Here is an 8,922-nt window from a genome sequence, read left to right on the forward strand (position 1 = left end):
TTGCGATCTCTGTGGAAAAGGAATAACCAGGCGCCAATGAAATGGAAACCGCTGGACAAGATTTCACCTTTTAAAACTTTAAATGTGAAAAACCAACCAAAATCAACAAATTTCAAATTTTAGGTAACGGGCGAGAGAGGTGAATTTCATTTAAATAGTAGATAGAACAAAGATACACCTCAGGTAGTTACAAACATGTGTGTTACTTTCTGGCCAAATGTGGGACCATGTACAATCTTGCAGTCTTTCCAGCTATGTTCTATTATGAAGGATCATTCACTTCCCACTTTAGCCCTTGAGTTACATTTGCCACCAGCTGCATTCCATCCAAAGTCCACAGTTACCATTGACAAAGCACACGTCCACGAACGCACTCACTCAGGACAGGAGTCATAGAACATAGAACAGTACAGCACAGAACAGGCCCTTCGGCCCTCGATGTTGTGCCGAGCAATGATCACCCTACTCAAACCCACGTATACACCCTATACCCGTAACCCAACAACTCCCCCCCCCCTTAACCTACTCTCAGGACACTAGGGGCAATTTAGCATAGCCAAACCACCTAACCTGCACATCTTTGGACTGTGGGAGGAAACCGGAGCACCCGGAGGAAACCCACGCACACACGGGGAGGACGTGCAGACTCCGCACAGACAGTGACCCAGCCGGGAATCGAACCTGGGACCCTGGAGCTGTGAAGCATTTATGCTAACCACCATGCTACCGTGCTGCCCCGGAGACTTGCATCTCCAACCCCTTTAAAAGAGCAGCAATTGGTCTTGTCAAATCCATAATTCCTAGCCCTTCCTGTCTAGAGCTCTCTGCTCTTTACAATTTTATGACATCTGCAGTAACATAGTCTCTGTTCTATTCTCAGGGAAGTGCTGGATTTACACGTGAGCTCAGTAAGCTACAGTTCAGGGCCTCACATTGAGTGACCTCTAAATAGGAAGTTTTACATCATTGGTTGAGAAATAAAGGAGACAGATAAAAAAGACTCTAAAGCAGAAATTTTGGTTCTGTTATAGCAAACTTGTATAGTGACACAATTATTTGTCGTATTGATTTATTAATGTATGCAGAAATAACTATGGTGTCGCTCTTTCCCTGACCTCCAGCAGTCTCGTGATCCATTGAGACATCACAAAATAAAAGTGCCTTATCTGACTTTTTCAAGACAATAATTAAAACATAATTTAAATCTATATATTATTGAAATGTGTATATTGTATTTGTAAACATAAAAGTATTGAGTTCAAAGAATTTGTCTAAAGTTTAAATGTCTTATTATTTTTGAGAAGCATGGTAAAAAAAATGAAAAGAACCTTTGTCAGAAGAGAAAAAATAAGGAGCACCTTGAAGAGCTGATAAAACAAATACTGAAAGTTCATTTATTTCACTGTAAAGAAAAAGGTGGGGTGGGGGGTCCTGCCTTTCGGTGATGGGGCTGTGCTGAGAGGGCACGCTAAAGGTGGCTCTCCTCCTAAGAACTTGAAATTAGGCTCTTTCATTCGAAACAGCCTGCAAGAACAGGGGGAATAAAGCATCTCCTCACTCTCTCCAATTGAAGCACAAGGAGCAATGCCGAACAACAGCAGTTCCAGAGACCAAAAAGAGGCAAAAAGTGGCAGAAGTCAGGAGAAAAGAGTGAACGAGACAGCGGACCCATGAGGCAAAGAAACGCCGGTCTTACCAGAATGAGAGGGGCCAACAAACTGCACATGGGGCTCCCCCTCACCGGAGGGCAGATGGGGGAAGTTCTTCACCGGGGAGATAAGGGAGCTCAAAGAAGATATAATGGCTGACATAAAAGCTACGGTCAGAATGGCAGTCGCGAAGGACCTGGCCACCATGGAGGGGGCCCTGGACAAGGCAGAGGGGCAACTGGAGGCCCAGAGGAGCACCATCAAGGAATCGAAAAGGATTGTCATCACCCCAGAGATGGAGATGGCGAGGTTGGTGGCAATGCAGGGAATTCAAAAGGAGAAGATAGAGGACCAGGAGAACCGGTTACGGTGCCAAAACCTAAGGATAGTGGACTTGCAGGATCCCCACGGACTACCTGGCCGAGTTGCTGGGAAACTTGGTGGGAGAGGCCAGCTTCCCCAACCCGCCAGAGATTGTCCGAGCACACAAGTCTTTACGGCCAAAACCCAAGGCCGGAGAGTAGCCGAGGGCTATAATCGCAAAGATGTACCAGGACCAGGAAAGAATCTTATGCTGGGCCAGGCAAACAAAGACCTGCAACTGGGAAGGACACCAGATCAGGACATATCAAATTGGGACTGACCTGGCGGAGTTCAACAGAGCAAAGGCGGTCCTGTATGAAAATAAGGTGAAATTTGGGATGTTGTACCCGGCCAAACTCTGGGTCACATTCCAGGGCAGGAAGCATTCCTTCACGGCCCCTGCGAACGGGGACAAATTCACCTAAGAGAACGAGCTGGGAAGCCGGCAACAAAGGCAGCGGTGAAAAGATCACCGGAGAGACTAAAGCACCAAGAGACAATTTGCTCGGGACTCTACCGCCTCACTCTGAGCCTGGGGCGAGAGCAGCGGAGTGCAGGATAGGGTGCAGAGGAGAAAGAGGGAGACGGTATGTAGCCGGCGAAGAGTAGGCATAGACCAACCACAGGAGAGGGGCCACCACACTAGTGAAAAAGCTAGTTCCAGGAGATGGAGTGAGGGAGGGGCTGCCGTGCATCTCACGCCTGTGAGAGAGCGCCTGGTGACGGAGGGTGAGGTATGCACCATCGACAGGGGGATAGTTAGGGGGGGTAAATGGGGGAGGGAGAGTGGGGCGGAGGAAGAGAGAGGGGGAGAAGCAAAACCACAGGGGAGAACAAAGAGACAAGGGGGGGGGGGCTCTAGGCTGTCTACAACAGGCCGCAGGTGGTAACAAGGAACAAAATGGCACCATGGACAGCCACTTTGGAGCGTCCCCAAAAAAAGGGGAACCCCAGAGTGCAGGGGCTCACCCACGTGGCCCCTCGATAAACATAGCAACATAGAAAATGGGTGTAGGAGTAGGCGATTCGGCCCTTCAAGACTGCACCACCATTCAATATCATTAATGCTAATCATGCAAGTTCAGTATCGCACACCCGTTTTATCTCCATACCTCTTGATCCCTTTAGTCGCAAGGGCCACATCCAGCTCCCTCTTGAATATATCCAACAAACTGGCCCCAACAGCTTTCTGTGGTAGAGAATTCCACAAGTCACAGCTCTCCGAAAGAAGTTCTTTCTCATCTCGGTCTAGAATGGCTTACCCATTATTCTTAGGCTGTGACCCCTAGTTATGGATGTCCTCAACATCGGGAACATTGTTCCCGCATCTAGCCTGTCCAGCCCCATCAGGATTTCATATGTTTCTATGTGATCCCTTCTCATTCTTCTAAACCCCAGTGAATACAAGCCCAGTCGATCCAGTCTTTCTTCATTTGTCAGTCCTGCTATCCTGGGGATTAGTCTGGTGAACCTTCGCTGGACACCCTCAATAGCAAGAATGCCCTTCCTCAAACTAGGAGACCAAAACTGCCCACAATACTCGAGGTGTGGCATCACCAAGGCCCTGTTTAACTGCAGCAAGGCATCCCTACTCCTATACTCACATCCTCTCGCTGTGAAGGCCTCCGTGCCATTAGCTATCCTCACCGCCTGCTGTCCCTGCATGCTAACCTTTAGTGACTCTTCCACCATGACACCCAGGTCTTGTTGCACTTCCCTTTTTCCTAAACTGTCACTGTTCAGATAATCTGACTTCCCGTTTTTGCCACCAAAGTGGATAACCTCACATTTACCCACATTATAAGAACTAGGAGCAGGAGTAGGTCACCTGGCCCCTCGAGCCTGCTCCGCCATTCAATGAGATCATGGCTGATCTTTTGTGGACTCAGCTCCACTTTCCGGCCCGAACACCATAACCCTTAATCCCTTTATTCTTCAAAAAACTATCTATCTTTACCTTAAAAACATTTAATGAAGGAGCCTCAACTGCTTCACTGGGCAAGGAATTCCATAGATTCACAACCCTTTGGGTGAAGAAGTTCCCCCTCAACTCAGTCCTAAATCTACTTCCCCTTATTTTGAGGCTATGTCCCCTAGTTCTGCTTTCACCCGCCAGTGGAAACAACCTGCCCGCATCTATCCTATCTATTCCCTTCATAATTTTAAATGTTTCTATAAGATCTCCCCTCATCCTTCTAAATTCCAACGAGTACAGTCCCAGTCTACTCAACCTCTCCTCATAATCCAACCCCTTCAGCTCTGGGATTAACCTAGTGAATCTCCTCTGCACACCCTCCAGCGCCAGTACGTCCTTTCTCAAGTAAGGAGACCAAAACTGAACACAATACTCCAGGTGTGGCCGCACTAACACCTTATACAATTGCAACATAACCTCCCTAGTCTTAAACTCCATCCCTCTAGCAATGAAGGACAAAATTCCATTTGCCTTCTTAATCACCTGTTGCACTTGTAAACCAACCTTCTGTGACTCATGCACTAGCACATCCAAGTCTCTCTGAACAGCGGCATGCTTTAATATTTTATCGTTTAAATAATAATCCCGTTTGCTGTTATTCCTACCAAAATGGATAAGCTCACATTTGTCAACATTGTATTCCATCTGCCAGACCCTAGCCCATTCACTTAACCTATCCAAATCCCTCTGCAGACTTCCAGTATCCTCTGCACTTTTCGCTTTACCACTCATCTTAGTGTCATCTGCAAACTTGGACACATTGCCCTTGGTCCCCAACTCCAAATCATCTATGTAAATTGTGAACAATTGTGGGCCCAACACGGATCCCTGAGGGACACCACTAGCTACTGATTGCCAACCAGAGAAACACCCATTTATCCCAACTCTCTGCTTTCTATTAATTAACCAATCCTCTATCCATGCTACTACTTTACCCTTAATGCCATGCATCTTTATCTTATGCAGCAACCTTTTGTGTGGCACCTTGTCAAAGGCTTTCTGGAAATCCAGATATACCACATCCATCGGCTCCCCGTTATCTACTGCACTGGTAATGTCCTCAAAAAATTCCACTAAATTAGTTAGGCATGACCTGCCCTTTACGAACCCGTGCTGCGTCTGCCCAATGGGACAATTTCTATCCAGATGCCTCACTATTTCTTCCTTGATAGATTCCAGCATCTTCCCTACTACCGAAGTTAAGCTCGCTGGCCTATAATTTCCTGCTTTCTGCCTACCTCCTTTTTTAAACAGTGGCGTCACGTTTGCTAATTTCCAATCCACCGGGACCACCCCAGAGTCTAGTGAATTTCGGTAAATTATCACTAGTGCATCTGCAATTTCCCTAGCCATCTCTTTTAGCACTCTGGGATGCATTCCATCAGGGCCAGGAGACTTGTCTACCTTTAGCCCCATTAGCATGCCCATCACTCCCTCCTTAGTGATAACAATCCTCTCAAGGTCCTCCCCTGTGATAGCCTCATTTCTATCAGTCGCTGGCATGTTATTTGTGTCTTCCACTGTGAAGACACAATCGACATGTAGATTAAAATCCCCCATGATAACTGCTGTGCCATTTCTACATGCATCAGTTATTTCTTTGTTTATTGCCTGCCCCACCATTATGTTACTACTTGGTGGCCGATAGACTACTCCTATCAGTGACTTTTTCGCCTTACTATTCCTGATTTCCACCCAAATGGATTCAACCTTATCCTCCATAGCACCGATGTCATCCCTTACTATTGCCCGGATGTCATCCTTAAATAACAGAGCAACACCACCTCCCTTACCATCCACTCTGTCCTTCCGAATAGTTTGATACCCTCAGATATTTAACTCCCAGTCGTGACCATCCTTTAACCATGTTTCAGTAATGGCCATTAAATCATAGTCATTCACGATGATTTGTGCCATCAACTCATTTACTTTATTCCGAATACTACGAGCATTCAGGTAAAGTACACTTATGTTGGTTTTTTTACCTCTGTTTTGAATCTTAACATCTCCAGTTTTATTCCTTTTAGTATTACTGGGCCTATTCACTGAGCTCCCCTCAGTCACTGTACCTTGTACTGTAGCCCTTTTTGATTTTTGACTATGTCTTCTCTGCCTTGCATTTTTCCCCTTACTTCCTTTTGCTTCTGTCCCTGTTTTACTACCTTCCAACTTCCTGCATCAGTTCCCATCCCCCTGCCACATTAGTTTAAACCCTCCCCAACAGCTCTAGCAAACACCGGTTCCAGCCCTGCCCAGGTGCAGACCGTCCGGTTTGTACAGGTCCCACCTCCCCCAGAACCGGTCCCAATGCCCCAGGAATTTGAATCCCTCCCTCTTGCACCATCTCTCGAGCCACGCATTCATCCTATCTATCCTGACATTCCTACTCTGACTAGCTCGTGGCACTGGCAGCAATCCTGAGATTACTACCTTTGTGGTCCTACTTTTTAGTTTAACTCCTAACTCCCTGAATTCCGCTTGTAGGACCTCATCCCGTTTTTTACCTATATCGTTGGTGCCTATGTGCACCACGACAGCTGGCTGTTCACACCCCCCCCCCCCCCTCCCCCCAAGAATGTCCTGCAGCCGCTCCGAGACATCTTTGACCCTTGCACCAGGGAGGCAACATACCATCCTGGAGTCTCGATTGCGTCCACAGAACCGCCTGTCTATTCCCCTTATGATCGAGTCCCCTATCACTATAGCCCTGCCATTTTTCTTCCTGCTCTGCTGTGCAGCAGAGCCAGCTACGGTGCCATGAACCTTGCTGCTGCTTTCCCCTGGTGAGCCATGTCCCCCAACAGTATCCAAAGCGGTATATCTGTTTTGCAGGGAGATGACCGCAGGGAACACCTGCACTGCCTTCCTACTCTTGCTCTGTCTCTTGGTCACCCATTTGCTATCTCCCTCAGTAACTTTCATCTGCGGTGTGACCAACCCGTTAAACGTGCTATCCACGACCTCCTCAGCATCGCGGATGCTCCAAAGTGAGTCCATCCTCAGCTCCAGAGCCGTCAAGCGGTCTAACAAATATTTGCCCACTCAGCCCGCCTGTCCAAGTCACCCTGCAGCCTCTTTGCATCCTCCTCACAGCACTCTGCCACCCAGCTTAATGTCGTCTGTAAATTTGGAGGTATTGCGTGCAATTCCTTCATTCAAATTATTAATGTATATTGCAAACAGCTGGGTCCCAGCACTGAACCCTGCGGTACCCCACTAGTCACTGCCTGCCACTCTGAAAGAACCTGTTTATTCCCACTCTGCTTTCTGTCTGCCAACCAGTTCTCTATCTGCGTCAATACATTACCCCCAATACCATGAGCTTTAAATTTGCTGAATAATATCTTGTGTGGGACCTTGTCAAAAGCTTCTTGAAAGTCCAGATACACAACATCGACTGGTTCACCCTTGTACACTCTATTGGTCACATTCTCAAAAGTTCCAAAAGATTTGTCGAGCATGATTTCTATTTAGTGAATCCATGCCGACTTGGACCCAACCTGTCCCTGCTTTCCAAATGCTCAGTTATTTCATCCTTAATAATTGACTCCAGCATTTTACCCACCACCGATGTTTGGCTAACCGGTCTATAATTCCCTGTTTTCTCTTTCCTTTTTTAAAAAATGGAGTTATATTAGCTACCCTCCAATCTATTGGAACTCTTCCAGTGTCTATAGAATGCTGGAAAATGATCACCAATGTGTCCACTATTTCTAGGGCCACTTCCTTAAGTACTCTGGGGACTTATCGGGTTGTAATCCCATGAATTTCCTCAATGCAATTTCCTGCCTCAAGGATTTCCTTCAGTTTCTCCTTCATGCCGTCCCGAATTTCCGAAAGGTTGTTTCTGTCCTCCTTAGTGAAGACAGATCCAAAGTATTTGTTCAACTGGTCTGCCATCTTTGTTGCCCATTATGAATTCACCTGATTCTAACTGTAAGGGACCTACATTTGTCTTTGCCAGTCTTTTTCTCGTCACGTAATTATAGTGGCTTTTGCACTCAGTTTTTCTGTTTTCTGCAAGCCTACATAGATACATAGAAGATAGGAGCAGAAGGAAGCCTTTTGGCCCTTCGAGCCTGTGTGGAGAACGTGCAGATTCCACACAGATAGTGACCCAAGCTGGGAATGGTAATTGGGGCCCTGGAGCTGTGAAGCATCAATGCTAACCACTGCTACCGTGCCACTACCGTGGGACACGTTCCCACTCTACCTGGCGGGGTGGGTGCAGACGATCAAGATGAACGTACTGTCTGGGTTCCTCTTCCTGGTCAGATCCATACCGATCTTCATCGCCAAGGCCTTTTTTGATACAGTTGACAAAATGGTCGTGGCATTTGGTGGGGGTGATGGTGGGGTGGAGGTGGGGGATCCAAGGATCCCCAAAAAGGTCCTGCAGAGAAAACGCATGGGAGGCTGGCCCTCCCAAACCTGCAATACTACCACTGGCCGGCCACAGCGGAAAGAGTCAGAGGATGGGTAAGGGAGCCGGAAGCAGAATGGGTCAGGATGGAGGAGAGTTCCTGGATAGGGATGTCTCTCTGGGCCCTTGTCACAGCAACACCCATCTCCGCCAGCCAAGCACTCTACAAGCCAGTGGCCAAGCTCTGACCATGGAACCAGCTAAGGCAACACTTCGGCCTGACCGAAATGTCCAGCATAGCTCCCCATCGGCAACAATCACTGCTTCACGCCAGCCAGAGAAGAGAGAAGACGGGGGGCGGGCACTTACAGTTAGAGACTTTTACACGGATGACAGACTAGCGATGTTAAAGGAGCTGACAGAAGGTTTCAACTGCCCGAAGGGAGTGAACTATGACACTTACAAATCAAAAACTTCTTCCGTAAAGAAGCAGCAACATACCCACTGAAGCCGAGGCACTCACTGATAGAGGAGCTGTTGAATGCGGGTGATTTAGGGAAGGGGAATCTGCG

The sequence above is a fragment of the Scyliorhinus canicula genome, chromosome 7 (genome assembly GCF_902713615.1).
Source record: "Scyliorhinus canicula chromosome 7, sScyCan1.1, whole genome shotgun sequence".
In the NCBI taxonomy this organism is placed as follows: Eukaryota; Metazoa; Chordata; class Chondrichthyes; order Carcharhiniformes; family Scyliorhinidae; genus Scyliorhinus; species Scyliorhinus canicula.